The 25,354-nt window shown below is 37.6% G+C and overlaps 1 long non-coding RNA gene across 14 annotated transcripts in view; it reads right to left on the bottom strand.

Annotated features, from left to right (window-relative positions):
• The window catches only part of LOC125330595, a 473,930-nt gene that overhangs the window by 64,725 nt on the left and 383,851 nt on the right, over positions 1 to 25,354 (bottom strand). Inside the window, exon 7 of one of the 14 annotated variants that reach the window (XR_007205623.1) lies at positions 7,084 to 7,206. The exons of the other annotated variants lie outside the window; for them this stretch is intronic. This is a non-coding gene — a long non-coding RNA (uncharacterized LOC125330595). The remainder of the gene's footprint in view (positions 1 to 7,083; positions 7,207 to 25,354) is intronic. 14 annotated transcript variants of the gene reach the window in all.

The following is a 25,354-nucleotide window of genomic DNA, read 5'->3' as shown; positions in this document are numbered from 1 at the left end:
AATAGCTGGATCTGTGTTTTGGTATCGGGTCAAAAATTTTTGATCAATGCAAAATGGTTCATAGTTCTTTACAAGAATACTCACTTTTAGCCCTGTAAATGTATCCTGCAGCTGCAATACTACTGAGTGTTCATTTGGCACATTTGATTTAAGATAAATAAATAACTTGCCAGTATAACACACAATGTATGCTTGTGTGACTGCATATACAAATACTTCCAATGCTTCTTAAGAATTAAGATATAAGCAAGTTCTGACTTGAGTAAGGCCATATGTATACTAGTTGACAACTTATTTTTTGTCTCTAACACAAATTTTTTGATTTCAGAAAAATTCAATGAAAACTCTTTAAATGAGAAATGCAAGTTCATTTATAAAAATCTGAGTCTTTATACAGTTTAAAAAAAAAGAGAATGAAATTTCAAGGGGTATCTGAGAATTTTTTCCATTAATACTCTATTATTCATAAGCAAAAAACTGCAGCCTTTTGTAAAGCTTGAATATATGAGAAGAGTAAAATGCTGGATTATTCAAAGTTAAAGAGTTCATTTCAGCTTTTGCAAAATGATGGTGCTTTTGATGAGTAAGACTCAACTGCTGACAATTTATTGACAAAATCATTGTTTATTCCTAACCTAAGAAAATAATTCAATAACAAACCATGTGAAATTATTTATTCAAAGCAGGAGCTGATGAAAATCATTCTCATTATACCTAGACATGATTTGAAATCTTTTATTCAATGTATTTGATAAGAGTTTGAACCTTTTTCTCAGTTCAACAATTATAAAAAATTTCCCATATAAGTGAGATCCCATAATAAGGAGAATTAACTCTTCTGGATAGTTTTTAAAGTTATCTTACATAGTTCTTAAAGTCAGCTAAGGATTCAGAGGTGTCAGCCTGAAAACCACTCGAGTCCTTGAGAATGCCTGTGACTGTAGTTAGTCCTGGTCAGAGTTTGAGGAAAAGCCAGGGCAGCAACAGCTCAAATGTCCATCCCTCTCTACAGGATCTTTAAAACTCACAAATGGCTGAAGTTCAAAATTCTTAATATGAGAACAAAATGAAGCAACCCCACTGGATATAAAGATATAAAAAATATTTTATGTGATGACAGGTCATACACCCTAAAGCTGAGTAAGGTTATGAATAGAAAATATACTTAGTGTGAACTTCAAATCCTTTGCTAGAAAGTAAAAATGAGACAAAAATGGAGCTGATGACATTTCAGTCAGACGAGATGGGAATGGGATAGCAGCTTTGAAAGTTGAGACATAACTCAAGGAATGCAGAAGAGTCAGTGGCCTGGTATTTCAAATACAGATTATTTTCAGAGCTGAATCAGGCTTTAAAGACACAACAGTAACTACAAACCTTCCTTATCTCTCACAGAAAACAATCCCTTCTTAGTCTGTGAAGCTATGAATGCAGGTCTTTCCATTTCCTGTTATTGAAATTCATGAAATTCAAGGTATATTTCTAATGATTTGGCAGGTTGGGTATAGAAGTCTCAGCACACACTTGTTTTGGAGCACCTCAACTCAACATGCTCTTTGCTAAGCAGCTCAGTAGTGACTGTCCTGTGCACCCCATCCAGAAGTGCCATTGTCTCTCTCTCGACAGGAAGCCTATCATGGAAAAAGATCTTGGAAGTAGCCCTGACTTTCCCAGCAAATCTTCTCTACCTGGTGTAAGCAACCCAACTAGTCAATAATTAGATGGATGCAAATGGTTTTTCAGCATTATTGCCAGGACTTATAATTTCAACTAAAACCAGCAATTACCTGGTGGACATATCTATTTATGTACACACCAGTCAAATCAGCTCTGCAATAGTTACCAAGTAGCTCCTATTGTGCAATAAAATCATTTTGAAGGGGTGATCCTCAAATGAATACTGACACCTTCCACGCTAGATGTCCAGAACTGGATGTATAACAAGCAATTTCTACAAACAATGCGACCGCATGTCAGGTTTCGTTGCTCTCAATTTTACTGCTTTTCTTTCTTCCAAGAGAATGTGTACAAATTCACACAACTGCTGCAAGAAATTTATCTATAACTTAAAACATAATTGAGCACTAAGAATATTTTTCCCTGCTGCTGACCTTGTAGTAAATTCTATCCCTAACTGATTGGCATGCCTGTCTACTTTTAAACTCTAACAAAATATATACTTCACCTGCTTTCTTTTTCTTTTTGAGCAGTTCCTTATAATAATTTGCCACAGGGGAGAAACAAAGAAAAAAAAAAAAGATGTTTTATGTCCATTCAAAATACACAGTTTCGTGGAGGCAGTAAGCAAGTGCGTATCTGACCTCCTGCCTTATATAGCATGGAAACGAAAGGATTTCCATGAAGACACAAGCAGAAATTGAAGACCTCAACACCCAAAATAAATTTAACCATGATAATTTCCCAGCCTGGTTTCTTTCAGATGTGTGTTTCACACATCTTTGGGTGCTGGGTCTGACTGAGGCCTCTCCTACAGTGGGGGCATTTTTAGAAACATTCTCTTCCTTTCTGATATCTGGTAAGGATTGATGTCAACATTCAGATGTTCCCCCAGGGAAAGCACTGACAGGGCCTCTTTCTAACTGATCAGCTGCTCTAATGCTGCTGAGATTAACTCAGGACATCGAGGGAACTTCCCTCTGCTAGACCCATCTGTAATTAGGCAACAGTTTTGAGAATTTCAGACACACAGACATACATGAAAAATACTCCAGAGAAATGAAAACTTTAGTGAGCAATCTAAACTAGTGCTTCTTCTTTTACTTATGCATTATACTGTAGTCTGTACAGTGGTTGCAAAACATATTTCTTGAGTCTTAGAATTCCAAGCACTCTTTAAATACCTTTCTTTGTTACCTAAGCAGGTCATCCAGAGCAAACAGAATTCCATTTCTCAGACAACCCGGAGCATGTCCTTAAGGAGATACATGTGTGGCTACACAAAAATGTGTGCAACTGTGTTTGCATTTAAATACAGAATGATTTATTAAGAATTTCCATTTCCAAATCCTGTTGGAAATGAGTCTCTAAACTTTCCATGACTTCTTTCCAGTAACTTCCTAATCTCTGCATTTACTGGTAAAGGCAGCATTCAATCATGTTGATATTGCACAAGTACTGCACTGTGCGTCAGACAGATGTATTACCAGTGCATGCCTATGAAAATATTCATGTAAAGAGTATTAATAAAGTTCACAGAAAAGAGTTTATATCTTTTTGTAAAACTGCATACTAAATACTCTTATAATGCAACACACATATAAAATCAATTTTAGCATTTATAAAGGCGTAAGAAAAGTAGAATGAGGCAATTTGAGCTGTAGAAACAATAGAATATTTTTGCTACAAGGACCAAACCTTCGAAAGAAATATCAGCATTTAATTTATGTGACGCTTCAAGGCTATCACATACTGTTTTATGTTGGTTTGGTTTTGTTTTTCTAATGAGGGCAGTAAGACAGAAGTAGATGGAAGGGGTTTTTTCTCCTAATTTTCCTTGCTGTCTTGCCTTGATTGCAGCTACAGCAACTACATTGATGTACAATGATACACTCGACATCCTCATGCTAATAATTGGTGCCTCTGCTCATTTTCCCCAAGGCCATCTGGGTGAATTCCCGAGATCAAGTTATTTTTATAGAGGCTCTCAGCAGGAGGGAGGGCTCTCAACACCCTCTTTGAAATTCAGTGTGCTGGCACATCACAGCTGCTTTCCCAGAAACTGCGAGAATAATCAGCACTGCAGGAATCAGGGGAAGCTGCTTTAGCTCTCTCCGGAGGCCCAAGCAAAAGGTATCCACTGCATGGATCTGAACCTCCACCCATCTTTTCTGCAGCCAAGGGAGTTCAGAAAAATGTCCAAGTCTAACCTGAATCTGGCAACTGTTCAGAAAAGAAAAGTACTGACCAAGACACCAATGTCAGCTGTGGTTTCTTTAATTTGAAAATAAACCAAGTAAAAAAATTCACTGAATACCTCACCAATAGGACAAAGGGGGAAAAGCTATAGAACCAGGACTAGGTGAAATGTTTATTTAGTCCCAAAGACTCCTTCATATTTGTTATCTGTTCTATTTTGAAATTATAGCTTTGGGTTTGTTCTTAGCTGATATACAACTGGGCTGAGAGTTCACATCTAAATTAGAGAAGCACCAGACATTGAAGCTAATGCATCAAGGTACCAGCAGTGTTCCTCTGTCATGTCCCATGGCCATGGGAGCTTTAATGGATCAGATGGTGACTGTGAAGCAACTATGACATACCCACCTCCCTAAGAAAGAAAAAAAGAAAGAGAAAGTAGAACAGCTGTATGTGTTCCCATGTACACAAAGAAATGACCAACCAATAAAGGAAGTAAAAGCAAGAGTGATTATCCAAAGCATAGAATAATTTTCAGTTACAAATGAAACCATTGCAGTAATACTGACCCTACTGAGTGGTTGGCGCTTTTTTTTTTTCCTGAAAAGATTTACAATTCTTCGAAAAATAAAAATTTTGAAAAATACTGATTTACAGAACTCCTAAGTATCAGTGGATGCTGATATTGGCTCTACAACTCTTGGTAGCTTTTAATTATTCCAAAGTTATCGTTTTCAAAGGAAACTACAGCTTATTTAGAGAATTTATTATTTTTACTCAGAACTTAATCTCTGGGCACAGGCATTTCCTTTTCCCTCTGTCCTACATCACTTTGTTCCCTCCTCCTTCAGAGGGTCTTTGTATTTTAGACCATATCTGAAAGCTCATTGGATATTCTGTTTACAATGTTATTTTGTAGAGCTCTAATTACTAATGTATTTAGCATTCTGAGACAAGACTTCAAACCTTCTGACAAATTATTAATCATGGATATGAGAAGCTCAAAAATAAGAAAACGAAAAGCTTATTTGTGGCCATGAGCTTGTTAATCTTTGTTATTCAGCAGTTATGTGTGTTAACAGAATACTAACAAAAATCATGTAATGGGAAAATTTCTACATGAGAACTTTTTTTCCTGAGTGACATATAGATTAGCAGGACTCCTCCTGCTACTCTGAACCGTTTATCAACTTCCCTTCAGCCCATTTTGTTGAAACAACAAATCAGTGTCAGCTTACTTTCCCCACTGATCTGCCTCCTCTAATCTGTTTATTAGAACTCTGTAGGAAAAAATAGACTAAATTCTTGACATCATATTATTTAGCAGGAGACTAATAAATTTAATAAATTTAATGTACCTTAAAAAAAACCCCAAACTCACAACCCTAAGATCTAATACATTTATGTAGGGAAACCTTGGTTTTCTTATTCTCTCCCTTGATATGGAACAAAGAGAACATAAAATTTCTGTATCTTTTCAGTCAGTGTGCTGAGCATTTCAAACCTTAGGAAAATTTTACTTACGGGCAAAGAAATAAAGAAAGCAATTCCTAAACCACAATTATTTAATCTTACTTGATTCTCTGGCAAAAGAAAAAGAGAAGGGGAAAAAGGAAAAGGGGAAATATGTTAAAATGAAATGACCTTTCCAGAAACTTGAAAAGATCTATAGGTAATTGATGTTCAGTTATAGTTTCCCAAATTGACTGTTCCACTACACCTTGAGAGCATTTTCTCCTGCCTGTACTTCCATCAATTGCTCATGAATATGTCAGTGAACAGGATTCTAAGCCTTATCCGAGTTTCCAGTTCAGCACATTGACTGCTTCTCCTTAGAGCCTGAGCTCTCCATCAAAGAGGAAAATCGAATCAGTTTGATACTATTATTTCTCGCTAAATCCATTTTGGCTGTTTCTTATAGTCTTACTAGACTCATGAGTATCTGGTCATTGTTAACCTTTTTGCAAAGACAGAAGAGGGGCTTAGAATTCCTCCTCCCTTGCATTTACACCCTGATTAATTGAGACCCTGACTAATTTCACTCTTCCCTTTGTCACCTAATGTATTTGTAGATCCTCTTCCTTTCTTTACCCCTGGTAAATATCAGTGCACTCACCATTTTATCCTGGCTGGTTTTTTAACCTAAAGGGTTTTGATAGCCTTTTAGAGACAACTGCTCTTTTTTCCATTTGTGTATGTCTCCTTTTGTAATAAAGATACCACAACACAGCCAAATTACCTTTCATTGCCTTCTTACATTCTCTGCTTTTAGACAGTTGGCTCTTTTGCCACTATGACCAGAGTTAGTCATGCTTGGATTCAGTTATCCAGACACTTTTGTATCATCAGTGAATCTTGGCTTGTCAATTTTTTTAGTAAAGTCCTTCTGCAGCACTGCCTGCTAACTCAGCAGCAGCAGTTTGAGCTGGGAGAGCTGCTGAGCCCACCAGACATTTAGAACAAGCCTTTAGACAGATGTGGTTCAAATCCCTCCCATAATGATAATTTCACCTGGGAAGCAATGCAATTTGTGACATTTTCAATTCTCACTAAAAGCACAGGCACATTATGATACTATCTAGAAACGAAAATTTAGATTTAAGAAGTGTGAGTCCTACTAAAAGCACATTACAGGCCCAGCTAATCACTTCAGTCAGGGCATTACTGGTGCTTTGCATGTAAACTCCAGGCTAATTAACTGTCTCTGCCAGCTGCAGGTTTTGAACAGGGTACAAATACTATGTATTTTCTACTAATTTTAGCAATTTGGATTGCTATTGTTCAAAAACTGCAAATCATCCAGGCCCTTGAAGCCAGACAAGTAGTTGGCTACATACAGCAATGGCCACTGCTAATTCCTGGTTTTAATTCTTTATTACTAATAAAAAGTCTACTGGGATGGACAAGATGACCATTATCACCAGACACAAATAGAGATGGACAATTTTGTGACACATGCTTTTATAGTCAGGATTTCAGATGACTAGGGGTAGTTAAACGAATATGATGCAGGAACATATGTTAGCTCTTATTTTAATACAAACATAGTGAATTTGTGAAACGTGTATTTGGTGTTCATAGACTCAAAACAGCAGACTCAGATCTAAAAAAGATATAAAGCAATTTAGTCTGTTGAAGATGCTCTACTGCATAGGTCTACTAGGATGGGACTCAGTAGAGATGGTTTCTGTTATGCCAGTGACTTACTCTGTAACCTGTTGTTGTATTATTTCTTTCCCTCACTGACTTTGGTTAAAGGAAAAGGATTAATTACTTCTGCCTGTGAATTTGCGCAGCACAAGATCTTTCATTCAAAATCAGGCCCTGATCCTAGAGAAAACAAAACAACAAAAAAACCCATCAAAAACATCTCCCGAGCCATACAAAAGTATCCATTCTATACAAGTCTACAGCATTACTGGCTGTTAGCTGATAAACTTGTGGTAGCTGCTGTGTAGCTACTACACAATAAATAGGAGAAATCCAGTTATGTCCATAGCAATACTTAAGCACTGCTGTAAATACACACCTTAGCTAAAGCACCTGCTTCTATCTGTTCTCTGTAGAAAAGCAATAATTCCACTCATTTAATTGACCTGATCCAAATGCAGTTCTGGAGCTAACACATACAAGATATCATGACCCAATCTATTTGGGCAGTGTTGACACTTGCAGGAATTGCTTTCTGAAGATTAAGATGAAACAAAGTTGGGATTGATTGAAGTATTCCAAAGGGTTTTATTCACTGGTTTTACAGTGTAGCAACTGTCATTTCTGAAAGTCATATGGATTTAAATTGATTTGAAATAGGGTTCTTATTTAATTATCTGGCACAATTGCAGTTTATGAAACTTGCTGATTGCTGTGAGAGGCTCTCTGTGGCAAAAGCTTACAGCAAAGAGAGAAGGAAGTCAACAGATTAGAGGAGGATTGTTAACAAGCTGATGAAGAATGAAGACATACTAGGCTAAATCACCAAGGAGTGTGTTTTGAAGTTCTTGCGCATTTCCAGACTGGCTAAGGATTAAGAGCTTTATGCAAAAAATAGATTGAATAATTTCTAGGAAAATGAAATCCTTTAGACTTCAAAGCAGAGCAGCAAACTTAAAACCATAAAGCTGTGGAAGAAATTATGCTCTTTCAGAGCAACAATATCACAGCACCTTCAGAACATGCACAAGTCTAAACTTTTACTCTCTCCTCAGACCAGAAGGACACAAAAATGCCTTCCTTAGTCTGCACCTATGCAGAGGCACTGATGTGGTGTGCTCTGGTCCTGGCACCCTTTCTCCTGACTTCTTGTCACAAAGGGGCATCAGTAGCACTGGGATAGGTGAGAAAGTCACCCATGACAGCACATTCAAGGAAGCTTTCATGTAAGGATGTGTGGGAAGGGAGGAGGGGGGAAAGGCAGCACTGAGTGTTTATGGGTTTCTTCCCCAAGTTAATGGTTGGTCTCATCAGTATTCTAAGTGATGATACCAAACCTAATTCTGCAAATCTGCTCTGAAAGACCTCCTAAATTTTGAGCCTCTCAGTGTTTTAAATGACACAAAACCTGGTTGAGTTTTTCTGGATAATAAAAATCAGGTTCAGTCACAAGATGCTCAGCTTTGTCACAACTGAGGGACCTTGGAACGTCCCAAAAAATTAAATGCTAAGAATATACAGAAACTCTTATGCCAAAAGAGAGTCTGATGCAACTCTGGGGTAATGCAGCAAGTTGGTGAAATTTGTAGAATCACAGTTCTATATCTGCTGGCTAAATTTCAGCCATCTTCAGGTCATGCAGAAACACTTGCAGTTGGTTTCAAATGTAGTGACTGAGAGCTGATCTCTAGAGCATATGTGGCACCAGTTTCTAAAATCACACCCATATCCACAGGGACTGAATGCCTTAGTGAGAAACATTAAGTTGCTCACAAGTGTGTAAGAGAGATCAGACATTTGTATCAAGTAAATCAAAATCTGGTATGTTGCAGACCAGCTTCCAGATGGCCAAATCCTGCAGGATTTTTGAGGTCTGTAGGAATTGTACTGAGCCAGAACCTGCAGTATTTGGTTCTGAAGAATTAAATACATTTCTGGCTGTAGAACAAAACTCTACTAAACTTTAAAGATACAGTTGGCCAACTGAAAATGTAAACTCAGAGGTCTGAGAAGTATAAAATTTGCTCTAGCAATATTTTATTCTACAAAAACTGCTCCACAAACCAGGTGGCTGTGGTTGTTTTTGCTTGAGGCTATGTTGCCTCCTTCAAGTTTGAGGAGATAAGAAATAATTGTCATTTTTCAGCCATCACTGGAAGCAGTCCTAAAACATAAGGCCATGGTATAGTTCCTAGTATTCAGACTGATGCTTTTTCCTGGAAAAAATAATGAATCCAACTGTGGATGCCTTCAGCGATTCCTCATTATAAATGAGGGAACAGGAAAGATGCTGCTGCTTGCTGTTTGAAGGGATAAGATATCGGGTTTAACAGCATTATAAAGGACAATATCCTTTTATTTCTCTGTTTATTTCAAAGGAGGTGGAGGAATTGGGCTGAAAATATCTTTCTAGATCAGTGTGGTAGACTTACCTGATTCTCTGAGTTTCATAGAAAAAATTTCTACAAACTTTATTTTCTAAAATCTGAGACACATGACTTGGGGACCAAAGCACTGGAGGGGTTTGCTGTGATGCCTTAGGTTTTAACTTTTGTATTTTTCAAATTCTGTACTGCTTAGTGTCTAACTCTGAAGTTTCTTGTAGCCTGTTAATTTCTGCTCTCTCATGCTAGGTAGACATAACAAAGCCTCTCCAGGCCTGCTCTTCAAGGACACCCAGACTGTCCTAAGCCCAAAAAGTATAAACCAAAAGCCTCTAGAGGGGCAAGCAGAGGGGAAATTACATCATTAAACTGAATCTTTAACTGGAGAATTAACCCTGATATGCAAATGAACCAAACCTATAAAAGTGTGAAGAACTCGTGACCTGTCATCCATCTTGGAGTCCATCTTGGCAATAGCCTCTGGCCCCCAGGGGGTACCTTTGAAGGCCTTTCAAATAAATACCTGCTTTTATTCCTTTACTCCTGTCTACTCTCTGTTTCTAGGAGGCCTCTTAAGGCATCAGTTGGTTAGGCAAACTGAGGAGCTTATCCAAAAAAATCACACTTCCCTCTGAGGAAAAAGTAGTAGGAAAATTAGGGATGCATTTTTGCCACACTTCAAGTTACCGTGCACAAGATAAAACATGTTCTTTTGACATTTTTGGACAAATTCAGAAACAACATGAAGCAAACCAAACCTCATACCTAAAACAATTAAAATTTTGGCAAGATTAGTTTCCCTTTGATCACACAGCATTGCTTCAAGGACAGTTCAGCAGAAATGCTAAGATTTGATTGAATTTTTACTGAAATTCTGCCCTCTCTCCTTCCCACACTTTGCAGTGAGCTAAATTACAAAGCACCCAACTTCAATGTAATTAAATTGTGCTCCACTTTGAGAAAATATTCATTGCAGGAACTGAGGTATACTCAAATTCTCAGATTTTTAACAAAGCCAAATAAGTTTGATACTTTCCAGAGTTGTTCTGCAAGGGTCAAACAAAATTATTTTTTGACCATGTTAAGTTCATCCATCACTGGTAAAATAATATGGGCTTTTGCAGATCACTCTCTTACAACTGCTCATAAATAAAGGGTACAGCTCTGAAATCTGCATCTCTTATATGTCCTCTACAATTTTATGCCTAAATTAAAAAGTCAGAATCTATTTCACATTGTCAAATGGATCTTTAGCAACTGGGATTTGTTTTCATATTGTTGTACCTAGTAAGCATAGTGAATACATGAGCTTTTCCACTAAATTAAATGAAAAGATTATTGCTTTTGCCCTAAGCAGACGTTACAGAACATGCCCAGGAAGATAAATGTAAAAAGCAAAATATAGCAGAAGATTGAGTACTTGTCAAAACCAAATTGAAGGCAGTAGGCAGCAAATTGGATTTTCCTTTACAATAACATGCAGTTCACATTCTACTACTGTAATGAATATTATAATGTGTGCTTTCTAATACAATGTCTAGTGATGCATTTCTAGAACTATTTCTCTAAGCTTAAGGATATTCTTGTTATATCATGGTTCAGTACATAGTAATGATAAGTTTGTTCAGTTCACTGCATAGCCTTAAGAATATCTTCTTCTGAAGAAAGGAAAATATTAATATCTAGATTTCTCTTTCAGTTACAGAGATTTAAAGCTATGAAAATCATCAGATTTAAAACAATGTCTTCCCACTGTCCAGCTCCCAAACAGCTATGGTTGCTTTGGGAACCAGCACAAGTACCATAAACAAGCACCAAATCCTCCCCAGAGCTTAGAAACAACACTGAATCCAGTGGCTGCAAACCCAGCTTGCAAATTATGAGTCCAAACCAATGTAATTCTTCTAATTCTATGAAAAATTTGGATGGTGGGTAATTAGCTCACTCATGATCGTGAGTCACAGACCCAGTGTTTTCTTCTGCACAGATCAGTGGCTCTGTGCTGAGAATGCAGTCCCAGCTGGGCAGGTGGCTCTCAGTGACATTGCCAGGAAGGTCACTCTTTGACCCAGAACTGAACCCCATTCCACATGAGACAATAATTTTTACATTTAAAAGAGGATCTTTTCTGTTGTGTTTGTAGATGATGGAAAGAGGCTGGTGTGTGCAGCACATAGAGCGTAAAGAAATGGAAAGAGAGAAATAAAGCTTTTTTTATACCAGATATTAAACTTTACTGTATATTTCAAAAGAAAGAAGCATAGGCAAAAAAGCAATAATGTGAAATGAGACAGGATCATGTGGGTGAGAAGGGATGCTTGGTTGTCATAACAAAGCAATACCTTCCTGCACAATTCAGATCTTCAGGGAACATTTCTTGCTGAATTTAGCTTAAAAATAAGGCAATCAGAAAACACTGATATGCTGAGACTCAAAGTGATAAAAAATGTACATGGATGTCAGCCTTGGGAATTGCTGTATGTGTTCCATACCAGATAATGGCTGAAAACAAGTTGTATATTGTGCTGTCTAAATGGTATTTAAAATAAAGAAGCCAAGGAGCTCTACTATTACCATGCAGTCAGGAAGAGTGATGTGGCTGCCTGTTGGTTCAAGGGCACCCATAAAATGCTTCTTTAACAGAAGCAAGCTAATGCAGTGAAACAAAAGATAATCACTTTCAGGGCTTTAGTCAGAGGAAATTTAAAACTTGGCTGGAAAAGTTATAAATATCCTGCATTATTTTAAACTCCTATCAGGGAAGAATGGATTTGATATTTAAGAATATATAATTATTTCTGGTAATTATGAAAGAAAGAGAAGAGTAACTTGACTCGGCTTAATCTGGTTTTTTTTTTTTCCCAAATAAGATCCTACATTTCTTTAACAGAAGCAGACCTGAGGGAGGTGTGATGACACAAACCCATGCCAAAATTCAAATTTTTCTAAAACTTTTAATACATAGAACATGTTTGTAGTACTGTCAAAATAAGCTTAATGTTTCTGTCTTGGAGAAATTTCTGAAGTTATTACTATTCTGTGTGATGTCCAATGTTTTGTCACTGTTCCACATCTTTCTTGACAATAGCTTTTATTGATTCCTGTGGATTATTCAGGTCTCATGTTTAGATTGTCAAAAATCTAGTGTCTAGGACTTCCCAGGTTCCATGTGTTCCAAGATTTGGACCAGTTTCTTTTCTAATTACAAGTGATTAGTTACTGCAGACATTATTCGTAGTACTAATCCCAGGACTAATCCTTCTTTGGAGCTAATCTGATACTGCATCATTATTTATTTATTAGATGTTGATCATAGGATTTATGAAGTACAAGAACTCAACTGGAAGAATGTTTCTTTTAAAACAAAACTATCTTAGCATAAAGATTACAGACAGATGAAATTCCTGGAAAACATATTTGGGTTTGTTACTTTTTTCCATGTAGATGACCACTTGATTGAATTGTCATTGTCAGTAAAGAACGATGAAAAATAATGAGAAATCATTATCACATCCAAGGGAGGCAGCTATCTCCAGCTCTATTTCTGAGAACACAGTGAGTAATACCAATGTACCTTTCAGAAACTGAAGAAAGAACAGAGAAATAGCCCCACATCTTGAAAATGCCACATCCATGCAAATGTGGAATGTGTCATCATGATGAAATCATCTTCCCTTAAATTTTAGAGTAGATTGGCTAAAAAGAGAACACACAGCTGGTAGCCAAATGGAACCCAGAGACAATGAGAGGCAGCACTGGGCCACTGCTGCTGATTTTCAAGGCTGCACTGGAATTTCAAAGGAAGATGGCAAAAAGGGAAGCACAATTCTTAAAAAAATTATGATTTTAAGGTGACAATTTTCTATTTTCATACTAGGCTTTCTTTTCCAAGGCATGACTGGAAAAAAATTGAAAGATTTTCATGGGTAACAGTAGTTTGTATGTAATAGAACCCATCTTATTGAATCCATTTTTACTTAACACACTTGTAAATTTTATTTAGTATAGGTGTTGTCTTACTGCTGCCACTATGTTACAGAGAATTCCAGACAACTTGAATGTCATTAGCAGATTAAGGAATGATTTCAAATATGGAAAGATTTAGCATATGAAAAAATTGCTAATGAACTTTTGAACACTTTTTAATAAAATTCCTCTTACCAAGCGACAGTTAACCAGCAAAGATGTTCGGTTTTTGACCAGCAAATAAGCTTGGTCAGCATTAAAAAATTATAAACCAAACGAATCAGGACACTGTAAATAAATCCATCCTTTAAGTCCAGTAGGAATGTAATAAATTTTTTCCCTGCCATGTTCCAAGATAATATTGGAGTAAAAAAATAATCAGCTTCTGAACATTATGTACTTGTTCAAAGACATAAATGAATGCCTTATTTTGTAAAAATTGCGTAAGTATGAATAAAAGGAAAAAGAAACAGAGGTACTAACGTACAATAGAAAAAGTTAAACCCTTTAATTTCTTGTTAGACATAACAGATGCCTGAAGCTCGTGCTGTTGTGTTTAAGAAAAGCTGATTTGCTTGTCTGTAACTCAATATTAAGCTGTAGATTAGTTTTGCAGTGTATTGTACATAAGCTTCTGAATTTAACCACATCTATTTGGAAGAGATTGAGGAAATATTCTTTTTTAGCTCTTAGAAGTTCCAATTTTCTCCAAAGCCTATGGTGATAAATGCCAGCCTTAGAAATACAAACCTCAGACTTTGCTGATGAACTTGTAAACTTTCCAAGATATTTGGAGGCCACCTGCAGAGAGTCTGTGCTTGACCTTGAACAGATAAACCTCAGGGAGGGATCACAGTGTGCAATAAAAACTTCAGCAGCTGAGCTGAGAATTCTGTCCTTTACAAAAGCTGTGGGACCAAAATCACACACAGAGGCATGGAAAAAGTGGCATAGAAGCAGACAATTAATTGGACATAGAAACAGCAAGTATTTAAGGCTATATTTCATAGCATTCAGGGAATTGTGATTGTAAGTGTTTACACTAAGATGAGTGAGGGATGAATAAGCAGTCCTGTAAAAAATTAGTTTTACAGACTAATTTCCACATGCCACCTATCTGATGGTGTCATAGGAAATCTCTTGAGATTAACCTAAGGAAACATTGCAAGTACACAGAGCCCAAATTTCTGTCCATTCCAGCCCCTAAGGTCAGCCTCACCATAAACCTTTCCATGAGCTGGGCATTACAAGGCTGCTTCTTCCCTCTGTCCCTGAGATCCCTTCCAAGCTCTGTGGAAAGAGGCAGATCTCTGCTCTGCTTCAGGGAGAGCAGTGATTTAACCAGCCTTTTCTCTAAGACACTGATAGTAATCCCAGACTGGCATAGCTGAGAGCTTCTATTGGAAACAAGCTATTTGATGTGGTAAAGCTCTATGGGGAATGAGAAGAGATTTGATAAGCTTTTACATATTTTTAAAATGTGGAGAAAGAGAACTAAGAAGACAAAACAAGGCACTCAGTTCTTGCACAACAGCCCTCCCACCATGACCACTGAGAAGCTTTTTCTCTTACAGAGCTGATAATGTCAGCAGATCTGCCTGAGGAGTTGCTTTTTCCCCTGCAGCCTTCATCTGCTGCTGGAGTAGGCCTAATCAATAACCCTGCAAGAGGGAGAGAGAATTTAACGGGTTCAAAGGACTTTGCTCAAAACTTTTTTGTACCAGCATCCCAGCTGAAAGTACAGTACATGCCTATTTTGCTCATCATAGTTTTATAACTTACAGTAGCCTGAAGCAGTTCTTCCCTCCTCCCTCCTCCTCAAACAGAATGAATTCAGCCACAGGGTTTTGCAGCATCTGATCAATATTTACTTAGCAAGACAATTTTAACAAGAACAAAAATATTCTTCCATGCAGTAGCTTCCATTTTTTAAACTTGTCAAAATATCTGTCTTGGTCTGAAGCAAGATGTAAAGACTTTAATGAGGAAAGGGAAGTAACAGAATTGAAATTGATTCATTTTGAAATGTTCACAGTTATTCAGACTACAGCTCACACCAAATAGGGTTCATATTCAAAATACATATTTTCCTTACCAAGCTGTAAAACCATTCACAAAGTGTTGAAAATTTATCTCCTGGAATAGATATATTTAAATTCAACTGCTTCTTCATAAATTGCTTGTGGCAAAAATGTGATGGCAACAGTTGCAATGAGTTACCAAAATATTTTTCTTATTTTTTAATTTTTGTATTAGATCTCCTGTATGCACATATTTAGTCCTTCAAATACATGTCTGTTAGATAACACTGGTTAAAAGAGTACAACCAACCTGTGCACCCTCAGCAAGTTCATCAATGACACCGAGCTGCGTGGTGTGGTCAATGGGCTGGAGGGAAGGGATGCCATTCAGAGGGACCTGGACAGGCTGGAGAGGTGCACCTGTGTGGGCCTCATGAAGTTCAACAAGGCCAAGTGCAAGGTCCTGCACCTGGGTCAGGGCAATCCCAAGCAGAGGCTGGGCAGAGAAGGGGTGAAGAGCAGCCCTGAGGGGAAGCACTTGGGGGTGCTGGTGGTGGAGAAGCTCAACACGAGCCGGCCTTGAGCACTCACAGCCCAGAGAGACAAACGTGTCCTGGGCTGCATCCAGAGCAGCGTGGGCAGCAGGGCAGGGAGGGGGTTCTGCCCCTCAGCTCTGCTCAGACCCCACCTGCAGGGCTGCATCCAGCTCTGGAATTCTCAGCATAAGAAGGACATGGAGCTGCTGGTCCAAGTCCAAAGGAGGCCACAAAGGTGATGGTGAACCACCACTGCTAGGGAGACAGGCTGAGAGAGCTGGGGTTCCTCAGCCTGGAGAAGACTCCAGGGAGACCTTAGAGCCCCTTGCAGTACCTGAAAGGGTTCTACAAGGGATGAAATATTTATAAGGGCGTGTAGTGGCAGAAAAAGGGGGAAGGGTTTAAACTGAAAAAGCAGAGCTTTAGATCAGATATTAGGGAGAGATTCTTTACTGTGGGAATGGTGAAGCGTTGGAACAGGTTGTCCAGAGAAGTTTTAGATGCCCCATCCCTGGCAGTGTTAGGGGGTAGGCTGGATGGGGCAAGCAGGTCTAGTGGAAGGTGTCCCTGCCCATGGGTGTGGGGATGGAACTAGATGATATTTAAGGTCCCATATATTCCATGATTCTATGAAAATAATCTCTGATGACAGTGATAGTTGTTTGGAAAGACAAAATAGTCTCCTTGTCTAACAGAGTTTTTCTTGATGTTTTAAATATTCTTCATGTCAAAAGAGGGTTAATTCTGGGCAGATATCATTCGAATCTATGAATTTGGATTAGTAATTTCTACTAGAAAAAATATTGAGAAGATTTATGTAGGGGTGTTTAGTTACTGAGATGATTATAAATGTAGATTATTATGACCTTTAGGTAAATGTCTTTAAATCTTGCAAATGTTTCTTTCCCTTAGTATAAACCAGCCCTGAGGCTGAAAATACCTTTTTTTTCACAGTGTCTAATATTTTCTAAGAGGTAACTGAAACATTACTGATTCTATCCACCACTGATTTTATCAGCTACTGTTATTAGAAGAATAGACAGGTTTTTTAAGAATAATTCTGTAATTGAGATGCTATTTAAGGCTAAAGTTTCCCTTACTACATTGAGAAGTGAAAATGCAAACCCTTATACTGCTGATAAACAAGCTCTGAGGAATTCAGTCTAGAATGACAGAAATAAATGAAAAAGGAGTAAGTTTGACATTGCTTCCTTCAACAACTGAGCACCTCCTGCTTTGACCTAGTTTTATTTTTAGATGCAGATGCAGACAGAACACGAATCAAAATGCCTTGCAATTATTGGTTTGTGTGATAATTAGCATTTTGGATCTGTTATTCAAAAACAATCACAGATCAGGGAAAACCACGAGTCTCAATTCCAAAAGGGCTCAACTCCAAAAAAACACTTTTCCAGACAAGTTCCCAGAAGGGTTCTAGAAGAGACACAAATATATCCTATGTACATCAGTGCTGTGGATGTTCTGCATGCCCTCTGCTCACCAAGTTACACTGACAAAAAAGCAGCAATTTCTGATGCTAGCCTTAGAGTAAGAGTTTGGATTTTAAAACAAGTTATTCCCTACTATTTTAGATGTTTTCAGTCTTGAGTTCTGCATTACTGTATTGCCAAGAATTTAAATGTGGACCAGGAAAGTGACTTGATACCTGGCAGAGACAGCCCAGGAGTTAGTTATACATCTTTCAGTGATCTGCTGAAAATTGGTTATTTTTTGCTAAAGTCAGTGTGGGCTAGAGAATCATCTCTGAAGCTTTACTGGACTTTCTCCTACAGTTTCAAGCATGAAAGAAGTTTGTGTGGCTTGGAAAATGCCACGTGGTAAACACTGGGATTGTTCTCAGTGGTAAGAGCCTAAACTGTAAAGGTTCAGTCCGTAGCACTCATCCATTGGAGAAGAAAGTACAATAAAATTAGTTAATACAATTTTTTAATATATCAAATCCTTTAGAAGATAACAGCAACAAAAAAGTGATGGGTAACCAGGAGTCCACTAAACCTATCCTTAATGAATGATTGCCTCTCTCTTTTGCTTTACATATTTGTGCCTTTATTGCATTACCAGATCAAAACTTAGCGCCCACAAAGACTACCCAGTTACTGGGCACTGTGAGGTATAAACCTCTCCAAGGTGTCCAATTTCTTCAGGGGTTATTTTTGCACAGTAAAGACAGACATTAAAGTTGAGTAGGGCATCTGAACTTCTAACAAACTTCTTTTGGGCATCTGGAATCATTCCCTGAAGACCAGCTTGTTTTAAATGCAAAAAGAACACCTGCAGAAATATCAGTGACAGTCCTCACACACACCAAGTTCATGAGGCCACGAAGTACTGAGATGTTATAAGGAAAGAACTGAAAAATACAAGCCACAAAGACATAAAGCCTGCTTTCCTGTAGACATGAGGGAGAAGTGACTGTTATTGAAATCTCTTTTTATCTCCCTAGAGATACATTTCTTGAAGAAATTAGGGATTTGTTGAATCATGTCTTATGCTCTCAGAGACCTCCCAGATGTCTTATTTCTTTTAATAAACTGTTCTGCTACATTGCTATAACAAATTTCTTTCAGAATATGGGGATTTTTATGCAAGGGTTATTGGAATTGAATTGAAGACTAAAAGTCAGAGCATAACAAATAATTTTCATTTCTAGCACTATGTAATTAAAAAGAACATTTGTTCATTGCCATCTATCTTTTTTCCCCTTCTTGCTCAGCCAAAGCTGAGGATGTAATACAATTGGAAATATTACTAAATAACTGCTTGAAAAGAGAGTTTTTGAAAAGCTTTTAGTCTGGAATTTTCTGAAACCATAACTGCAACTAAGAGATAAAATTGGAAAGTACTACAATACAGGACATCATTATCTGATTTTCAGTCAGTGGCTAAAAAAGGTAGAAGCCTCTACTCTTATTTCCTTCATATACATAAAACATAATCAGTGTTAGCAATGGTAGAAAATACACAGACCCGTAAATACTCCTGTGCCTAGGTACATTTACATATTTTAAAGATGCAGTTTATTCCCTTCATGCATGAGAGAGACTGAAGGTGTCACTTTCAGAGTATTCAGTCACTGTAGTGCATGCTCAGTCATGAGTCATGTAATCACTGAAGTGACATTTAATTGTGTTTTAAATGTCTGTGGTTAAAATGACTGTTAGGGTATGAAAATATAGCAGTTGTCTTGCAGAAATATGACTATCATTTCTCCATACCCAATTGGTGCTGCTACTATGTATTAAGTTGGTCTATTTCTTCCAGTAGAAGAAATTATTAAAATTATTTCTTTGCTCTTGAGATTTTCAATTGGAAACTTCTTTTGTTCTGTCCTCCCTCCTTCTGCCTTCTTCATTGACCTCACGTACTGAACCAGATAAAAGCATTGTTGATTCACTCTTGTTAGGAGAGAGTGAATCAACAAGAGAGTTACCCACTCCTCTCAGAGGTTCCCAGAACAGAATGACAAGAAAACAGAAGAACAAAGCAATGGAAACGAGACTAAAGGTAGAACTTTCCCTCTGTCTATTGACAAAAGCAAGGAATAGAAGACCATACTCCCCAGCCTGGGGAAACCCAGGATGCTAATAAGAACATTCATGATCTGTCTTAGAAGAGCCAGATTAAATTGTATCTTAAATTAAAGTGTATTTTCCAGATGGTGAATTTATCAGACAATCAAAGTACAAGGCATTACATTTTTGTAACTCATTAGATTTCAAAACTATAAACTTAAAACATGGGGAATCTGATCTTTGGAGTTGAAACAGACCTTGAAGCCCAGGGTAAAATATTATTTAGACTATACATCTTTACCACACTGATGTATTAACTATGTAAAACAGTCACAAGAATATTTATAACTGTCCAATATGTCCAGAAAAATCAAAATTCTTCTTTAGATTTTTATTTTTTAAAGATCCACTATTAAACTAAGAAAGAAGAAATTAGTTTACTAAGGACAGGATTTTCTGTTCAATCCAACAACCTGGGTAACACAATTTAAGTTTTGCAATAATAGAAAATCCACAGACAAATCCTCCCCAATGTTAGTCACTGTTCAATAGTTAGTAATGAATGCTTTTACTAATATGAACATGTTTTGCATTGTCTTCAAGCTATAAAATTAGATTGGTACCTTGATGAGAACTTTACACAGTGAATCTGAATGGTTACTACCTGAGTAGGATAAAATGTGTATTGTATAAGTGGGTTAACACTGGACAGATAAATATTAAGTTTTTCTTAAGTCTGTCATCAGGAAGTGGCATTAGGAGTACCTTTGCGCAGCAAGTGAAAGGGTAATATATAATTCATTAATAGGCAGGTTAAATCTTACTTTATTGCTGAATTTAATTATCAAGAGTCAGAGTAACCCTCATTCCCTAGAGATGCATTCACTCTCCTGAGAGTCCCAGGAAGGTTTTACCTCCAAACTGCATTTTAACATGGAAACAGAATGCCTGAGAAAGGCAAATTATCTGAGAATCAGTTCCATTTCTTACACCCGAGCAGGTCCTCCTCATAGTTCAGTTCACAGTCCAAAGAAAACAACTTGAAGCTAAGCCAAAGCTGCAGGTAGCTATTGCTGTTTCCCTGCACAGCACCTGCTTCCAAGCACAAGGGAATTGGTTTGCTTTGTATTTGATTACAATGAACTTGACTTTGCTTCATTATTAAAGTGTGTTTGGGCGAAAAGTAATTTCATGTGGGTTTGGTAAACACTTGTGCCCCCTTCAGGGACTGGGAAACTTTATAGTACACAATTCTCAGTCAAACACTCTGGGAAAGATGTTTCTGTGTCTGCTAGACCTGCTTGGAGACTGATTGTGCAAGCTGACAAACTCAGTGGGAGACTTAGGTCTTAGATTTGCCAGGCAATAAGAAAAGCTGATTTTGTAAATAAGAAACAGGAAGCAGAGACAAAAATCAGAGACCTCAGAAACTCAGAACATACGTACTTTCCTACAGAGACAGTTTCCAGTGCATATATATATCTTTGCTAAGTTCTAGTTTTATTATTATTATTACTACTACTGAGGCTTATTTTTAGAAAGGCTAGAGAAAACTGCGTTTTGCTGTTAAAGGGATGTAAAATTGTATCAACACAAGTCTCAAATGCTTAATTTTCTAGAGCATCTCTTGATAGTTATTCTGGGTCAGCAGGATGATTTTTGCCATCCCAGTGAAATGAGCCATAAACCACTGAAAGCTGTGTTTGCATAAATTCCACAGGGGCTTCTCCAAGCTGAAGCTTGCTAATGTTTTGTGAGTAGAACATGCTCAACATGACAACACAGCAATGAGGAGAATAAATCCTGTGGCTGACCTGTAAAAGATGTACTGATATCTTAGATGAACTGATATCTGACAGGTGAAACATTTAATCAGGAGCTTAAGTAATGTGTTTTATATACATCTGATAAATAGACTGTGGTATTGGGTATTATTTTTTTTCTTTTTCTTCCCCGTAAACGGTTGTTAATTTTAGTATTTGGTGTATTATATGAGGGGCGTGTACATGCTGACTTTGTATTGTCTTTTAAAGTGGCCTCATATTTATATTTTCTTCCAGCAAGAAGAAATTTGATCATTCTGGTTATCTTCTGATATTAAAAGGTCTTTGATATTTTCCTGAATTAGTCATGCAAGACTCAGGAATATCTGTGCTGACAGAGTTCTTTCTGGTTAGAAGTCACATGCTGAAAATTATTCCCAATATTAGAAATATCTAATAGCTTAGAAGCAAGGTGACAACTCAAATTACTGTTTTAGCAAACAAGCAGCATTATCTGACTGAAAGATAAGTAAAAAATTAGATTCAGTTCTGAGACACTTCTCCCCCACAGAAGTTATCTGTAGTTATCTCCCATCATAATAGCTTAGCTAAAGAACTGTTTGCAGATGTGATAATATAAATGCAGACATTGCCTCAGATAAATTTAGCTGGAGATGGAAGTGTTTCTAAACAAAAAATAATAGCAATAATCTCACATTCTGGCTTTGACTGTGTTCTAGCCAATTTCTACTGTACATTTCCCCTTCTGGATTTGTTATTTGTTGGAAAGTTATTGCATTAGCATGTGGGGAAGGTGTACAGCTACCAGCATCATTGTTCAAGAGTTACTTTATTGGAATATGCTTAGAATTTTAGAGCATTTAAAGCAAAATAGAAGTTTTACTCATGTAACTCTGGTAAAAAACAGAGTTAAAAGGCCCGAGAAGACCTGATGTAATTCTTCCCTTTGTTCCAAGGAAGGATCAGCAAGAGTATTTGCACTGTTTGATACAGAAATCTCTCCAGCCCAGCTGCCTTAGCCTGCTGTTTTCCCCTGGTGTCTGCAGGCAGTAACTCACCTGCTTCCCTGCAAAGGGACACAGTCCCAGTCAGCACCTACCCCTCCCTGCATGGAGAAATCCACCCAGCAGCTGAGACCTGCGCTTCTCAGCACGTGCTCACACAGCACCTGGGCTACACACACCGTATTTTATGAATTCCTGCTCAGACCTGTTACTAAGGACCTTCAGCACTGAGGATTTAACAAGCTCCAAATGCAGCCTAGGCTGGTGTTTCATCTGCAGGTGGTTCCTTCTAACACCATTTCTCGCCACAAGGCAGAATTCCTCCCCTTGGCCTGCCCACCACAGACATAAAGAGCTGTATCTAAAGCCTTTGTCTCCCAATTACTCAGCCTTTCTTTTCCCAGGCCAGGCCATGGAAAGTTCTCTAAACCTCCTCTGTGCTCTCCTCTGGACTCCCCTAACAATAACAGCCAGTCTAAAATGCTGTACGTCCTGTGAGCTCTTCCAGCTCATCCGTCACAAGCTGACGAATTTTTCTCTCCCCATCCCAGTTATTGTTCACTCCTGTTTGTAACTCACTATTTGGCTTATTCTGCAGAGCTTTGGGCAGCCAGCTGACTCCTTGCCTGCAGCCAGTCTTCCCCCAGTTTAGACTTCTAATCCTATTCTCTTCATCCAAGTGCAAAATAGGGTCTGGTTGTGGGCTGATTTTTGGTTTGTTTGGGTTTTTTTTCTAGAATGTGGTTTCCCTGATTTTACTAAAGTATCAGCCCCTAAGGCATCTCAGAAAAATTCTGTCGTTTTAGGTTTGCTTTGCATCTTTCTTTTGAGGGTTTTGTTACTCATCAGAAAAGCAGCTTCAATCTTTGGCTGCCCCAAATGCAGTCATCTTTCAATGCTGTAATAAATGTTCAATTTCTTCTCTTCTAAATAAGGAAGAGTCATGTTTTGCTCACATGAAGACTAAAAGTAATACAGGAAAAAAAAAAAATAAATAAACAGTAAATACTGCTATTCAGCCTCTTCCCTACAGCCTCACCAAGCCTTCCTTCACAAGCCTAAGCATTAGAAGAATTACAGAGCAATTTTTTTTTTTTATTTTGACTCCCTGACACTCTTCCTAACTTTCACTGAACACCTCACCTTTCAGAAATAATTGCGGCAATTAGCGGGCAAGTTGCAAATATATCCATGCCGATTTTCTGAAAAGAAACTTGGTATTTCACAAGGAAAAAATGTTATTTCACACACAGATGGAAACAAAGAAGGAAATGGGAATTCTAGACAAGATGTTCCTTCACACCATATGCAATATCTCTTGCTTTTGCTGATTAGTCTCATCATTAACGCAAGTACTTAGGACAGCTATGCCCTCCTACCATTATCTGTGACCAATTTCAATGAGCTTTTGAGTGAACCATTAAGCTCACCACATGTCAAAAGCTGTTTAATGCAATTCTTTAGGCAATAGCTGAAACATCCTGCTGCCCCCCAGTTACAGAACATGTCTGAATTCCTCTACCACCACCAGGTGTAAGGGCTCAGACACAGCTGCCACAGAACTGGTTTCACTCGGGGCAAAAAAACAAACCCAAAATCAAAGAAGCACTCAAAAAGGAAAAATCTTTCAGCTTGATCAGTTTGGAGCCACTAGGTGTGAAACCACAGCCAAAGTCGTCATTTTGGAGAGAACAGAGAAAACTGCTTATTTCAAAGCAGCTCTTGAGGTTCAGGTTATTTGAATCCAGGACTGTCACTTTTCATGTTCGTATCTTAACACAAGGACCATTAGTTTTCTAAATAACACTTGTCCTCACCAAAACAGAAGTTTCTCTCTAAAGGAATTATCTGCAGAAAATACTAGACCTCAGTAATATTGTGAAATTACACCATGGACAGACAGTTCCTACCGTGGACAAGCTTATGCCTAAGATGTTTCTGTTCCATTTTTCTGGCTGGGAAGGGAATCTTAAAGCATGATAAAGCAGTGGAGGAAAAGAGCCAGTGAGGGAATCCATGAGTAGTTTAGTCTTAGTTTTATCGATCATGCTGAAAATCCAATTCTCTGCTAGCAAACTTTATTTTAAAGTATAAAAGCAATGAAAAGAGGGTACTTCTGAAAGGTTATGTCATTAGGGAAGAAAAATGGAGAGTAATTCATTAACTCTAAATGCTGCAGTTTTAGCTATGGAACAGCATTTACTGTGCACAGGACTGGCAGTTTAATGCATGCTCGATACTCCACTGCAGAAAAGACTGGGTAATTACAACTTAAATTGTAGCTGTCAGCATCAGGACATACATAAGGTTTCATAAAAGACCTGAGTCTATCTTTATATCTTCTCTGGAGCTTTCAAAAACACCAGTAGGATTTGCAGCTCAAGAAGAAATTCAAAAAAGGCCTCCAAAGGAAAAAATATGCAGCCCATAAGAAAACTACAACAAACTACACATCCCTTCCTCTGAAGCTTTAGCTTTTTAAACTGTTAATGAACATTCAAGTTAAGGAAATAACTACTTATAGACACGATCAAATACAGAACATAAGGTCAATCTTGAATCTACCAAATATAATCTAACCATATTGTTAAAATGATGATATATTTCTAATATCTCTGTGGAGGTATTCAATAAAATATGGAAACATTAAAAAAAAAAGCTGTTTTCCTTATGTGTGACTCATGGATATTTAAGATTCTTTTTTGGCCCTTATTCCAGTCCTTGTGATTTCCAAAAGGTGTATACATTCAGGGACACAGCAAAAGGAATGATTTATAGTCCAAATTCTTAATTTTCCAGTTCATTACCAAGTCCTCATTTAATTTAGTACCTTATTTTCCTCTGGCCAATGCTTTATCCTTAATGTTTCCAATTTTATATAAGTACACCACAATACCCACTGAACATTAGAAATAACTATGTGCAATCTTTCTGAAAATCAAATCAGTACAAATAACCCACAGTTTCCTGGTATATAAAAAGAAAAAAGATAAAAACTACACTCAATATCCATTAATCTATTGGAAGAACATATATATTTCTATCCAAGTAATTAAAACGACCCATTTGAGGCTTTAAAGAATACTACATAATTTCAAAA

The sequence above is a fragment of the Corvus hawaiiensis genome, chromosome 10 (assembly GCF_020740725.1).
Source record: "Corvus hawaiiensis isolate bCorHaw1 chromosome 10, bCorHaw1.pri.cur, whole genome shotgun sequence".
Classification (NCBI taxonomy): Eukaryota; Metazoa; Chordata; class Aves; order Passeriformes; family Corvidae; genus Corvus; species Corvus hawaiiensis.
Note: the sequence above shows the minus strand (reverse complement) of the source record. Positions and strands in the feature narration are given on the sequence as shown.